Genomic DNA, 15,167 nt, shown 5'->3' with positions numbered 1-15,167 from the left:
CCTCCCCTTCGACTTTGTCATGTATATTTCTTTCTTTTGATAATTCCAATAAAATAGGCTGGTTGTCAGAGTCTAATTTTAGACTTAATGAAGCAGTAAAGGTTGGGTGATGAAAAAGAAGCTGGAACAATAACAGTAAAAACATAGTTATAGACTATGATGATCCAAGAAAAATTTTCTGGCCAATTTGATTTGATTGTGTTAAACAATGACAAAGTACAGAAGCAATTAGAAATCACATCCAGTATTAGCAAGTGACTAAATGCTGGTTAATGGCATTTTATGCTTCCTGAAGACTGGCAAACTTCTACCCCATGTGTTTTAAATGAGAATTCGGTTCTGTCAGGATGGTACTTTTCCCTCCCATTTAATTGTGAGCAAATCGTTTCCTGAATTTTATCTTGCTACTGGCTTTACTATTACAAAATGCTATTAATATCAAAAGGTTTCTATGAACAACTTGTTCACATATATTCCAGCATTGACAGTGACACAAGAAATTAATACGAAAGCTCAATGAAAAAAGACTGGCATGTGATTTTGGAATAAACATATACCCATTTTGTAATAAATAATAATATATACATTTAAAAAGATATGGAACTATTAAGGTCCAAAGATATCCACCCCCCAAACTGAAGGCCACTTTAGGAGGCCCAGAGAGCCACAAAGCCAAACTGCTCCACACATTCTGAAAAGTTGAAAGCCCAGCTGTTGAAGAATTTTAAAATACTCCCAAAAAAAGGGCTTTGAATCCACAAAAACTCACATCACACACACACACACACACAAAAGTGCTTTATGTGAGTGTTGAGACTGACAGTTATTCACAATGGCTCAGCTGAACACTATGGCAGGGAGTCCTTCTTGACATTAAATTAAATACACTGAGCCTTAACATTTCATAAGCATCTTTGTATTCACCAAGGGTGTACAATGCCACGGCCACAAACACACCGGAAAACGTGGAGCCAGAACAATACTTAATATGAATGCTCACAGCCAATTTCCTCAGTGCCTCAAGATAATAAAAATACACATATGACTACTAACACCACAAGCAAATCCAAATTACTATCATGCTATAAATCAGTGCCCCTGATCTTCATTTTGGCTGTGAAAATAAAGAGACAAGAGAATTTTCAGAAGGCACAAACGAGTCAGCAGCTTAATGGACTTTCTACACCTTAACCTTCTCCTCCAGGTGCTGCAACAGTCATGAAGAATTTCTCCTAGCTTACCCCCTCATGTTTTCAGACAATTAATTACCAGGAAAAATTAATTCACAGGGGATCCTACAGCAGCTTTTCCACTGGGGTATTACTGAACACAAGCGGCGAGCATCTATCTGTACCACCTCCTGTGATTAAAAATCAAACCTTATACATTTTTTGTGAGTATTGAGCAAGTCATGTGTCAAGTTGTCTAATAGAAACCCAGGTTCAGCCAGGATTCCCATGGTCAAGCTTTAATAACAAGTGCCCACACAAGGCAAATCTTGTTACTGACTGTCACATGACACGTGGGAATGTCTGAAAGTTGGGTTTCCCTGCTTCACTCTCTTTCTAATATTAAATTCAGACAAAATTACCTGGCAGGAGATACAGCAAGTTCATGTTTATTGCTCAGTTTTTGTTTTCAAGATCAAATTCTTTAAAGTCCTAAAAAACGCGAAATTAATCATTTTCACACAAGTACTATCATCACATGTGAAGTAACCCAGTCAAGTTCACTCATCACACAGCAAAGAAAATAGGAACAAAAAAAGCAGGGCTACAGCTGGACCACTCTTCTATTAAAGCTTTGTGCAGTGCGTGATCCTTCAAATCCTGACACAGATGCAGCAATTACAGTTCAAGTTTAACATAGTTCCTTTTACTCTGCTCTCACTTTAAGCAAATTCCTGTTTCAGTGAGGGATAGGTTCATCTTTTATCCCTCCCTTCCACACAGTGCTCAGAGATAAGAGGATTTATCAGAGGGTAGGAGAGGCATCACACTTAGTGTTTGCCTAGAGCAAGCTCTCCACCTTTCTCTGTTCTCACCTTAGTCTTGTTCCAAATTGTACATTAATCCATAGAAGGGCTCTGTTAATCCTGTCCTGTGACCCACTACTTTGGATAATGGAATGAACTAAAGATGGGGGATGGCTTCCCTGGCACAAAACAATTTCAATATTCAGAGTAAAATCTTAAAAGGATGAAGGAATAACAGGCATATATTCAATCTAAAGCATGGCTGGCCACTATGGTAACACTACAGCAAAGCTACTTTTCCATTTCTCTCCTCAGATAATCATGATAAATATCACCACTTTTTAAAAGGTAGGGCTAGTTGCTTGTAATTGTGTGCAAGTGCTGGACAATGACTGCAAGACCACAGTGCACCTTTTACAAAGTGAGTTGGTTGCTGCACACACTTAACTCACCTGTGCTCTAAGCACTGCTGTAACAAGGAACAGAATCAATTTTCTGGGAAAAATCTAATACTGAAATTGAGTTTCTCTGAATATTGCAGAGTATCATGTTTTTTAGGCCTCCTCCTCTTCAGCCTTCCCCCTGACGCTGACAGAATTTGTATTAAGGGTTCTGTGAATCTTTTTCCAAATGTTTACTAAAGCATTCTTTTGGGGGTTTTTTGGTTGTTTTTTTTGTTTGTTTAAGCACAGAGAACAGTGAACATGGTTTTAGTAAGCTCCTTTAAATGCTCACAGTAGAACTGTTTGTTTTCCCTCTCATTCTAGCAGTATTTGCTCAATTTAACCAACTGAGTTACAACACTCTGCTGTGAAAGGAACAAGACTGGAATCACCAGGTACCACGCTTGTCTAACCAGTCAAAAAACCATGTCCCACTTGAAGGAGAGCATTTTCAACATTTTCCATCTCAAAAAAGATCAACTTTTACTTGTGTCTACTGAGACTGCCTAGAGAACAGCAGAAAGAGCAGCACATTCACAGCATCAGGCAGCAACATCTGCACCGTGGCACCTTCTCACCTTTGTGTACCACCAGCTTAAAACTTGAAAACAATCAAAGTAGAAGCAAAGGTCCCACATCCCAAAAATAAGAGAGGGTTTTGTTTCTCTGTATTTCAGAATAATTGAATGGGAGTAACTGCTGGATGTGGAGGGCAAAGAGATACAAGCACATGAATGTGGAGCTCAGAGGCTGGAGAGGTGCTGCTTTTCACAGGTAACTGGGAAATTACTCCAGTTGTCTGAGGGAATTTGTAAGGAAGTGTTTTTGTCTAGAGGTAGCTTTGCATCTCTGACAGTTGCTTAGAGAATTTGCCAGTGATAAGCAAAGGGAAATTAGCCAAGAACTGATTCACTTTAACAGGAGATCCCATTCAACCAGCAACAAGGCCCAGTTTATCTGCAAAAGGATTGTCAATTATTTTTGACCACGTCAGCCTTATTCTGTAAATCAGATCATTTAACTACTGTCTTGTTCTTGTTTCTGACTTCAAATATCAGTTCTGTTTCCCTGCACTGCCACTGCTTTCCATAAACATTGGGCAAGTTCTAAAAGTCACGTATTATGACGACATCCTCTCAGTGCCATTCTGAATCTTTAATTACTAACAAATATAAATAATCTGTTGAAAATAATGCTGTATGTCTAGAAAATTAAATATTTAACAATTATTTAAATTCAATACTTTCTAATCTCGGAAACACTGAAATTAGTCAAGTAAAAAAATGATTTTAAACTCAAGCACTGGAAATGCACATTTTGTGCACTTCATTTCATTTTATAGTCTCTAAGAACTATTACAATTTTTAATAAACTTGTATCTGGGATTTGAAGCCAAACACTTATGCTCAAAAGGCACAAATTATTAACTAAAAGACACCCAAAGTGGTAATAAAACGTATTCCCCAGGGGTATATTGAAAATGGGCTGTAAAAATTACATTTTATTAATCCAGCTGCAATTAAACAATAACAGCTGTACAACTTGTATTGCAATGCCCCAGTTTCGGGGAGATGACAAATATTGTTCATTATTCATTATATATTGCTGATTGGCAAACATTTTTCTTAGTCCAGCAGTGATGTCTCTTGGGTATGACTGCTTCTCTTTATGATTGCAAACCAAGTTCTCCTGGTATCTTGGGGTTTGCAAATGCTAAGTCTGTCTTTCCTCTAAGATGTTCCACATTTCAAAGAGAATGATAAATTTCTGCTGAAGCCAACAAAACTAAGCAACACATACATATAGACAAGTATCTGGCTAACAAGTTTTTAAAGTGTTACTGACAGCTACTTACTTTTCCACAATTAATAATCACTATCACAGGCTCCATCTCTTTCTTGGGATAACACATTCAAATGTTTGGCAGGTAGGAAATGAGAAGCAAAGACAAATACTAGCTAAAATTTAGCCAAGAAATGTACACAACCACCCGATAATTTTTACAATGAAAAATAGCAGCTAACAAAATCATCCCTCTTCGGAATGAGTATTACATGCAGTAGATAAAATACGGGCATCATTCTGCTTCCATGTTTTTTGCCACGTTCTAAATACTGCTCTGTAAACATTAGAGCAGTTAGAAAAACATTACAGTAAGATAAAACTGGGATAATTTCTGGAAACAGACACAAAGCCACAGTAGGTCAAACAAGTGTGGTATATAACAATCAAATATTGGCATTCTGCTATGTGCCATCAGACCATCTAAACTACTCAGCATCATTCTGATCTGATGGCTCTAGCTCCAGCAAAACTGCTTCAGAATTCTCCATCTAAATTTAGTTTTAATGGAAACGTTGTCTGCAGCCCACAACATTTTTTAATTAACATTTACTCAATTTCTGACAGGTTTTTTAACCATACAGTAAAGATAGCACTGACCTACCTGAGATGAAGATCACCCTGAACCCTTCAGCCTTGTTTTTGTTGCTGACTACAAAATAACTGTTAGCTAGTTAACCTTATGTAAAGCCAGTGATCTTAAGAGCACAAAACCAACAAAAACCACCTTTCATTTCACATCCTGACACTAACAAAGTAAAATAATTAGGTATGTCTGACAACAACAACAGTACTATCCACTGTGAAGGAAATTACCTCAGCTAAAACCAGCGCAGACACAAAGCCTGGTTTATCCTTGTATGCACTTTAGAAAATTATTTACACATATACAAGTCATCAGGATTGATGCTCATCCCTCAGTGAGGTCAATGTAGCCAAAAGGGAATCCCCCACTTCTTGGTACCAGGGATCCATTCTAACCAGTCCTTATCAAGGCTGGGTGCAGAGAAAGAAGCAGCTGGAAAATCCATTTCTCATGACTTATTGCCCTTTCCCTATGAGCTCTTTTACCCTGCTCCCTTCATCCAAAGGAAAAAAAAAAACCCCAAGGTCTTTGTGACAAACCAGGCAAAGGTTTGCAAGTAAATGGATGCCTTCTAACTCAAAAGGCTGCAGGATACACTAGATATTTTCTCCTTAAAGTTTATAGTCTGAAAGCAATAAAAGATGGCTTTACCAGACTAGCAGCAAAACAAAGATACTTTGGAATTTAAGCAAGGTTTCTTTACAGGCAATTTTTTTTTTTCCCCATTCCTTTGCATCTTCCTAGATTAGGCAAACAAAGGCAGGCTTGTCATTTCTCCCCTGCTATTCACTGCATTCTTCTTTGCTTTCACTAACAGAGTCTCTCAAATGCATCGACAACAATATCAACTTCCTGACTTACCTACATCATGTCTGATATTCAGTGGCTAAGTGACAGAACATGAAAATCTATTTCTAAAATGCACATGGAATGCCAGTAATGGCAGGCTGTCTTCTCCTTGTTACAGGCTTATTGTCAGAGTAAAAATTACCATTCCATCTGGAACAAAAATACGGCTATAATAGTATTGTTTAGTTATAAAGTATTAGCAATCTTTACTTCTTGTCATATCATATTTTTTAGGTAAAACTTTCAGACTGACAGTTCGTAATCACTACGACAGAGAATGACTTCAGAGCGTTTCTTCCACAACAGCAGAAATAATCCTTGATTTGTAGACATGAGGACTGGACTATGAATATACTTTCATCCCAAAAAATCCAACTCTCACACTTAATCTGAAGATCTCTAAAAGTCTTCATGTCGCTCTGAACCAGGACCTTTTCTCCTGATGAAACATCTCTCCCTCTCCTTGATGAAATGCTACTAAATCCCTCACAAGGGTCTATAGAGATGTGACAGTTTCTGCTAAGCTTGCAGCTGTCTTCAAATCTCATGCACACTGTGGCATTTTCAAGATCTGAAATGCACATTTTCAAGGTTTCCTGTTGACCCAAGGCAGCTTCACAGCGTGGTACATCTGAGGACTGGGAGGAGGACAGCAACAGGCTGCCGATTTGCAAAGCCTCTGAAGGAAAGACCAGGACACTTCACAGACCTGTGAGTCACAGAGGGAAAGGAAGGAGCAAGGAAAAAAAAATCATGTTAAGAAGAAGAAAAAAAAAAAAAAAGCAGGGCACAACACTGATTTTTAGACTTTTCAGTAAATTCATTAATTCACCGACATAAAAACAGTCATCTAAGAATGTCAGATGAATGCACAGTACCAACTTTATTCCCCAGCTGAATCCCTCAAAACTGCATTTACTGCTTGCTACATGAGCTTCACTTCTTCATAACCTTACTTCTAATATGCTCTAATAGTTTAATCAATAGAAATGTGGTAGCTGGCATGTGGGTGGTGTTTTTGTATGGTTTGGTTGATTTTCTTATATAAAGAAATATGTCAATAGTCATGAATTGCCTCTTCCAGGCCACAACACCAAACTGACCTACTTGAAGGAATTTTTTTTTTTTTTTTTTTTTCTTTTCCATTCTGGAATTTTGTATTCAACCCTAAACCAATTTCAGTACAGAGTACAAGAAGACATGATAAAGTTACTACATAAAATCTATAAAAAAAACTTGTGTATTCTGAACTTGAAATCACATGGGGAGAATGAACAGAACTCCACTTTGTGCACACTGTTAGCAGGTGGTAGCGGAGAAAATCAGTTTCACTTCTTCCTCTTAATTTCCCAATAGAGCAAAAATCTCTTAAAAATGGGAACCCTCTTTGCTTCAAGAAGGGTTTTCCAGCTTGTGCAATCCCACCCTAGAGCAGACAGCCCAGACACTCTGCCTGTCCGGTTCCCATGCCAGGTCCAGTGCTCTGCCTGCTGCTCTAGGCCAGACTAAAAGGCACAGACTGCCCCCAAGTACACACTCTTTTAAAAAAATGTTTGCTACATAGAACTTTTACTTTCACCACGAAGTTTAGCATTACCTTGCTTGCTGCTCAGTGAAGTATTTCTAAAGGACCTCAAGCGTTACAGACACTTTCCATTAGGAGAAACGTTTGGAAACTTCAGATAAGCTCAGGAAAAAAAATTATAGTGTGTAGGGCCTAAATGTAAGAACACCCAGCAGGCTCTCACACATTAGAGCAGTGTGGGTTCCCGAATTCAGCTCTCAAAGAACCCAAATACAACAATAATGATCTTGGCACAGGGCATTTCCTGCAGATTAATGACCAGCAGGGAGGAGTTGATGGCCCACAGCGCAGCCAAGGGCCATTAACCTCAGCCAGTCATTAATCCCCAGGAAATGCCCTGTGCCAAGATCATTCTCCTATTTCAAAATGAAAAGCAGCAGAGACCATATAGGTTGTTTTGTTTTGTTTTAATGAATGATGCTATTCAACTGTTATCTCCAGGGTGTAACACCTCTGCAAGCTAACTTGCCATGGTTTAACTACGAGAATGAGCGTGCAGAGGATGGACAAAGCACAGGACCCAAGCAGAAAACACTGGTTGTACACGAGGCTGACAGCAATTAGGGGATGGCTGCAGTCCTGTTCCTTGCTCAGAAACATGAAGTGCTGAATCACTGTGTCATGAGCAAAGACGTTGCTCTGAGCAGCATTTAATCATTCCCAACTGTGCTGCTGAGCACGCTCTCAGTAATAAGACACATTTTGCCTCGTCCTTGCACAAAACTAGGATGTTGCTCTAGAGCAGGCAGTGCCACAGACTGTGCAACACTTCACCAAAGAAAAGGGATAGTTACAATCAGTACTATTCCTGTCACATACACCTCCTGGTAACTCATGCGCCCCAAAGATCACATCCCAAAAAAAACCCTATCACAATAATACAGAATAATGTCTGATTTGCATGTAGAACTTCATAGGAGGTCTCAGTTTATAACATGTAACTATGGATTAGCATAGACACACAATAAAAGAGAACAGTAAATCCATGTTTACAAGCTGACCTGTCATCATAAACTTCAGTCTTCTGTTAACAGGCAATCTGAGTGCTTTGCTCTGGTGTTTTTTCAAAATGGGTTGCAAAACAGATGGCTGGGGGGGGTTCCCAGTGCAGCTCATGAGTGAAGCCAACTCCGCAGGTACAGCTGGGATCCCATAAAATAACCCTTGTGCACCTTGGACTCCTGATGGATTTCACACAGTATCCTCCAAGATTAACCTTTTGAAGGTAAGAAACTTGCACATGGAGAGGGATTTTTCCAAAGGCATCCGGTGAATAACCATCTTTGAGACATTGAACCTTATAAATGTGCTAAAATCCATACAGCCCGTCACCAAACTGGCTGGCAAAGTGCTGTGCAGGAGCAAGCACCAAATTCCCTGAAGTACATGCTTTTAGGAACATTTTTGTATATTGACAGTATAGGAATGCAGAGAGAGGAAGTCTTATCTATAAATTTAGCATATCACTGGGTTATCATGACTGCATGTTGCTGTTTCTAATTTTGTTGGTCTATAATCATGCAATTAAAGCTCCTCACTAACAGCATTATCACTGCTTTAAATACCAATACATCACCAGACTTCAGGTTAAGAGACTTTACTCTATAAATACCATCCTAGTGTTTTACAAATTAAATGATGTCTTGCCCAAAAAAAAAGACACCGCAGAACAAAAGCTTCAAGAATTATTCTAAGCAAGTAATCTCCAAGAAATTTTAGTATTGTCTTACTTGTGAACTGTGTCCTCTCCAACTAAACACAGTCTGCAGCTTCCTCACAAGGGGAAGCAGAGGGGCAGACACTGATCTCTGCTCTCTGGGCATCAGTGACAGGACCCAAGGGAATGGCCTGGAGCTGAGCCAGGGAAGGTTTAGGCTGGATATTAGGAAAAGGTTCTTCCCCCAGAGGGTGACTGGCACTGGAACAGGCTCCCCAGGGAAGTGGTCACAGCACCACACCTGACAGAGCTCAAGAAGCATTTGGGCCAATGCTCTCAGGCACATGGGGTGTCCTGTGCAGGGCCAGGAGCTGGACTCTGTGGTCACTGAGGGTCCCTTCCAACTCAGAAGATTCTATGATTCTGGAAACAACTCAAATAGTCCTAAATAAATAAACAGTTTTCTTTTCTCAGAAGTTCATCTTCTTTCTCCTCCACTCTGGCAGTCACAAATTCACCTGCTAACTTAGTGCCTGTGAAAGACACTATTTCTCAGATTTTTAAGATGAGTTTATAGCATGGAGACCCCCCCCTGCACAATCCCTTCCTAATCTTCTGCAAAGTGTCATTTTCAAAGACAAGGCCACATGAATATGGATTTTTCTGTACCAGGGAAGAATTTACATGTGTTTTTATTTAGCAGTAAACAACTGTGTGTGGTTACCTGCTCTTACAGTCCCTAATCTTATAGAAGTTAACAAGCATCCTCCCCCATCCAAAGAGAGGAGCACATACAGTACTTTGGAATATTGGGCTCTCATCAAGTCCATATGTGAGCAGAGGGGAATGATCCCAGCACTCTTTTAACAAGTGCTTGTGGTCCTCTGGTTATACATAATCTACTGGAAATAAAAATAATTCATGAAAACGATTCAGGAGGGACTGGGTAAAACCAGCAATGCTTTTCAGGAATTTGTTGCCCAGCTGCTACAAAGGTCAGCTCTTCTAACCTTTTGATTAGTTTGACCCATTTATTCCCAGAACGAAGAGCAAAGCTGAAGGGTTTTCTGCATTAAGTATTAGAAGAGCACATCAAAACCCACAGTGCATTAACACACACCGGATTATGCACTGTTTGTCCACAGAGTGCAGCAGTGCTCCATAAACCAATACAAATAATACACATAACTAATTCAACCTTGTCCACAGATGTATCCCAGTGTCACAAGAAGCCAGACACATGCTCCAATAAAATGCAGCTTTGAGCCTCTTGCCCAAGTCTCCTACAAATACAGCCAACTGGTAAAACATAAAGGGAAAGGTGGAAAAATTACATTATGATGAATGAAAGAGACCAATCTACTGCAACGGAGGGGAAAATCTTTTTACTTATTCTGATACAAATCTAGACAAAACGTCACTGATTTTGGAAAAAAAAAAATCACTAACCAAACTTTATTATTTGTTAGTACACAGTATTCAGACAGAAAAGGCAATCCCAAGATAAACCATAATATTTTGATTAAATTTGAAATTTAAACCTTAGTATTAAATTTAAGATATTAACACCTACTGCAACACAGCAGATATTAATACAGACAAGTGTTTCACAATAACCAATCACTGTTTAGCATGGACTTTCTGCCTTAACTTTTTTTAATCAACACTCTCATGCCTCAATAGAAATAGCTCTTTTTAGAAAATACTATGGTCTCAAGTAAGAAACCAGCTATTACTTCAATATGTAATCAGATCCTGCCCCTTGGTGTGCACCTGCAACACTTGAATTTGGTCAGTCCCATGTATTGGATTTTCTGGACAAAAGTAGAGAACACATCGATAATCTCCACAGTTGGCAGAACAGTGGACAGAGCAAAGTTTAAACATTTATTCTTTCAGCAAAATCATTAAATGTTAGTGCAAAAATCTTTTCAATAGGAAAACAATTCTTTCTTTGCTAACTGTGGGATCTTCAATTGCTGGCAATGTTTACTTGTGCTACAGTATTCAAGAACACATCCAAGGTTTTAAAAATCAGTGCAAATTTTTTTGAAATTTCATCAAGAAGTTAGAAGCACGAGTTCCAGATTAAATTTAAGAATAATGTTGTGTTATTTAAATATATATATATTCCCTTGAAGTAATTCTTGAAGTGCCTCTGATAGGAGATAAAATAAATATGAAGAGTTCTAAAAGAGCTGAGGATCTGCTCTGACCTCTCTACGGAGCAGCATCCCATGTCATCCTCAAATTAAGGAAAGGTTACATGTTTTTGCTAGTTGGCAAGTGTGCAAGACCTGCAGTTGTTTGGGGTACAGGTACTTTGGAGACAGGTTTTCCATCCACACATCACATCCTCTTTTCCTTTAGCTTGAAGGCACAACAAGAGAGGGTTTTCTGCCGGGGAAAAAGAAAATCACTGTACACCTTACACAGAAAATACAGGAAACCTGATTTTCTCATCTATAGCTGAAGAGGTTTTTAAGATTTCCATGAGCTTTTCAAGAAAGGATGTTTTCTTAAATATTACCTGTTCTCCACTATTGGTAACTCAGTTCTAAGTCTGAATGGGACTAACCAGTTCAACAAAGATCACTGCAATTTACACAAAAGTGAAGAGATTATTCTCAAAACTAACAAGGAAGACATACACACAAAATCCAACCCTCTCTACACAACTACTACAAAGGCAAATTGTACTGCCTGCAGCTTTTACTTTGAAGGTCAAATATTCTCCAAGTCATCAAAGAAATTGCTCTTCAAAAGGTGAGAATAACAGCCCCTGTGTACAGAAATGTTCTGCCCAGCTATTTTGTGCAGAGAGGCCCAATGATAGCCTTTTCCATCCCTAGCTGGGAACTGCAGGCCAAATGTCATGCTAAGATAATAACAGGCTGATTTCAGAATATTGAGAAGCAGCTTGAAAGTGAAAAACAACTTCCAGAGGATGAAGAAATGGCAGCGTTTCCATACAACTGCAGACCGAGATGATTTAGGGGAGAGAACAAATTATTTGCAGCATCTTTGTTCCTCTAATTTATCAATCTGTAATTACTGTCATTGTCATAATAATTTGTATTGGTTGCAATCTGTCCAATTAAGAAAGAGGCAGATGCTAAAACCCAAATTACACAATTACAACTAAGAGTGTAACTGATGTGTGTGCTCCAGTTAGCCATGGTCCTTAGAGTGGACAGCTTCTCTTCACCTCTGTGGAGGCAGAATTCCACATCCTTCTAGTATTTTCCCCCATAAACAAACACTAATCAACATGCAAAAAAGCTCCAAACTACTGAAACTGCTCCATTGTGCCAACGTTAAAAATGCTGACTCTTAGCATACAATTTCTTGAGCAGTTAATAAAAGTTAAATTCAAGAGATAAAAAAAAAATTAAAAAATTAGGACTATACTGTGCATAAGGTCAGTATAGTGCAACTTACAAACCTAAGTTTCCACAGTTTTCCCAGAGACATGTTCCTGACTGACTGTGGAACTCAATGTTTTCACATCACCCTTGAGGTGCTGGCTCTCAGGAATGACTGACACAGGCATTCCTACACCCAGGTGCAGGTTTTTGGTGGGAACACAATCAAAAGCTTACAAGCCTACTCCCTCAGCATTTCTCTTCCATACCAGCACCGTCACCACCCATTCACATTTCTTAATTAACATTCTTATTTTGCATTACTGATAGGGTTTATTCAGCACAGATGAATGAATGCTTGAGCACTCCTTGATCTTAACTCCACTGCTGACCTCCAGAAGATCTTGCTCATCTTTTCACTTTCACCCCTGCTATGAAAAGCAGAAAAAGGTCAAAGACTATTTTGCCTCTCAATCTCACTCTGATTACTTGGCACACAGGGAAATTCTGGGGCTGCACTCTCTTGAGTACAGCTTACAGTTCTCTACAAGCATCAGAGATGTTCTTAATTGTTGGTGGAGAAAGGAAAAGAGGGAGTCAATGCAACTTACTTCACTTGTCCCATATTCCCACAGTGAAGTGACTCATTTGAGAGCAAATTTCTTCTCCAAACCAGATCATGCAGAAGAGGAATGCTGTTGGCCCAGTGCTCCTGTTAGAAACAGATTGAAATAGGACTGAAGGACTTGCCTGTGGCCACAGCACCACAGTATGTTGTGGTTTCCATCACTCTTGGCTGGTCTTTCTAAATACCTTGTTTAAAATGTCACTTCCACATCTCACTCCAATTAAGTTTATAAATAACTCCATCCTACAAAACGAAAATGTAGATTTTTGGAAATTCAGCATCTGAGAGGCATTTATAACTCATTGGTATGTGGATTGGTTTTGGGCATTTTTTGTAATCCATCGTAAATACATGGGTAATTCCATTCCTTAACACCCACTTTTCACACTGCAGGGGCAAAGGTCATCACATATTTTGTCCTGAAATATTTTCATTTTGTGTCCTTTTTATTCCATAAGTAAAGCAGTAAAAGAGCCCTGCAGGAAGACACTGCTGACTTTATCTACTCTCTTATTTATTCTGCAGCAGCCAGACACATGCCTGTTTGCACTGTTCCTGAGAGCTGTTCCTGCTAAAAGGTAATCTAATTGAGCCAGAGCCTTCAACACATCAAGCAGATGGCTATAAATAATGCAAAGATGCTGAACTTAGTGGAGCCATCACACAAAACATTCACACCAGTCAGTCCAACTTGCTAGAACATCTTTAGTCCGAGTCACGCTATACACATCTTTACAGCTAACTCAGGAAATCCGAGATGCATTCGTCAATGTAGCAAATTCTTCTTTGTCCATCTGTAAAGCAAATACTGGGTGCACTTGTAAAGCCTCTTAAAGTTCTGTTTCTACTTACACTGCTTTGAAAAACTCGTGCTGAATTCATAAACTGGGAAGTACTGGGCACTCAGAAGAAAAAAAAAAAAAAAACAAACCACAGAACACAAACCAGGTAAACCTTTACATTTACTACACTGTAGATTATCACATGAAGGCTCAAAAAATGAGATTTTTTTCTTTATTTTTAAGACATCACAAGAGTGTGTGATAGGAAAGGATTTGTTTGCTTTGAGAGTGCTAGCTCCCCAACCTGCTGTCTTTCAGCTGCTGAGTATGGATTCTTGTGTAGAAATTCTGGTTTTAGGGGGGAAAATAAAAATCTGAAGAAAAAGGACAAAAAACTGGGACTTCTATTTTTCAACTTCAGCTAATAAGAAAGCCTGAAGGTTTATATTCCCCATTCCTTTACCACTTTCTTCTCCTATTTATGTGTGTATCTCTGTAGCACTTTTAAGAGTGGCACACAGTCCTAAAAAATTTAGCTAGCATGTCAGATACTTCTGCATTTTATCTTTAAATTGATTTCAATATCAATCTTTGCATTTGAATAAAAGCTTGCTTAGCTCTTTTGCAGAGAAAAAGCCCAAAGAATCAAGCATCCCTCTCCACTTGTGAAAGACTTGATAAACATATAAAGATAGTTCATCTCTAAAAAAGAAACACTTTAGGAGCCACTTGAAACCATTTCACCACTTTTTAAAATGTATGTTTTCATAATCTGCTGCTTGTCTAGAAAGCTTACATGTAAAAGAAAGTGGACATTCATGTAAGAAACATCAGGTCTTTCAGGTTTCCACCAGCTATAGAACAAAAACAGCCTTAAATCAGCAACCTCCACTTACCCCTGGCTTTATTTTAAAGGAAGTTTGGGATTCATGCTTTCAGTGAACTCAAGCACTAACCATCTCAAAGAAAAACTACAAATACACGAAGCAGGCTCCATCTCTAACCTCTACCCTCCAGCAGAAGCAGCCAGAAGTAAACCTCTGGGACAAGGACCTTAATCTACCTCTCGGCTTCAAACAAGTCTGCAAAAAACGAGATTTAAGAGAGCTGGGAAAGCATTGACAGGAAATATTAGTAGGAATGACAACCTGGGAAAAATAACACAGGAGATAGAGACAGCTGATGCAACTCACTCTTCCTTTTACAAAGTAAGAGAAGCTTTTCATCAGTTTCTGATTTTCAGATATCAGATAAATAGAAATAAATTTATTTCAAATATTTTTTGTCTTTCCATTCCTCTAATTACATAGTTGTTTGACACACCATATATTGCCCTACTTGACTTTCCCTCTCTCCCAATATGTCACTCTCCCTCCTTTTTTTTAAATTACCAAATTTGTTGCTATTTGGGAACGGTACTGACATTATTTTACCATGTGGAAAACAATCCATAGA

The 15,167-nt window shown here is 38.8% G+C and overlaps 1 protein-coding gene across 4 annotated transcripts in view; it reads right to left on the bottom strand.

The window, feature by feature from the left end:
• The window catches only part of NAALADL2 (N-acetylated alpha-linked acidic dipeptidase like 2), a 421,429-nt gene that overhangs the window by 348,913 nt on the left and 57,349 nt on the right, over positions 1-15,167 (bottom strand). For 2 of the 4 annotated variants that reach the window (XM_039556880.1, XM_039556882.1), the window contains one exon: positions 12,914-13,014. The exons of the other annotated variants lie outside the window; for them this stretch is intronic. The gene's annotated coding sequence lies outside the window, so the exon portion shown is untranslated. The remainder of the gene's footprint in view (positions 1-12,913; positions 13,015-15,167) is intronic. 4 annotated transcript variants of the gene reach the window in all.

The sequence above is a fragment of the Corvus cornix genome, chromosome 9 (assembly GCF_000738735.6).
Source record: "Corvus cornix cornix isolate S_Up_H32 chromosome 9, ASM73873v5, whole genome shotgun sequence".
In the NCBI taxonomy this organism is placed as follows: domain Eukaryota; kingdom Metazoa; phylum Chordata; class Aves; order Passeriformes; family Corvidae; genus Corvus; species Corvus cornix.
This window is presented reverse-complemented; position numbering and strand designations above follow the sequence as displayed.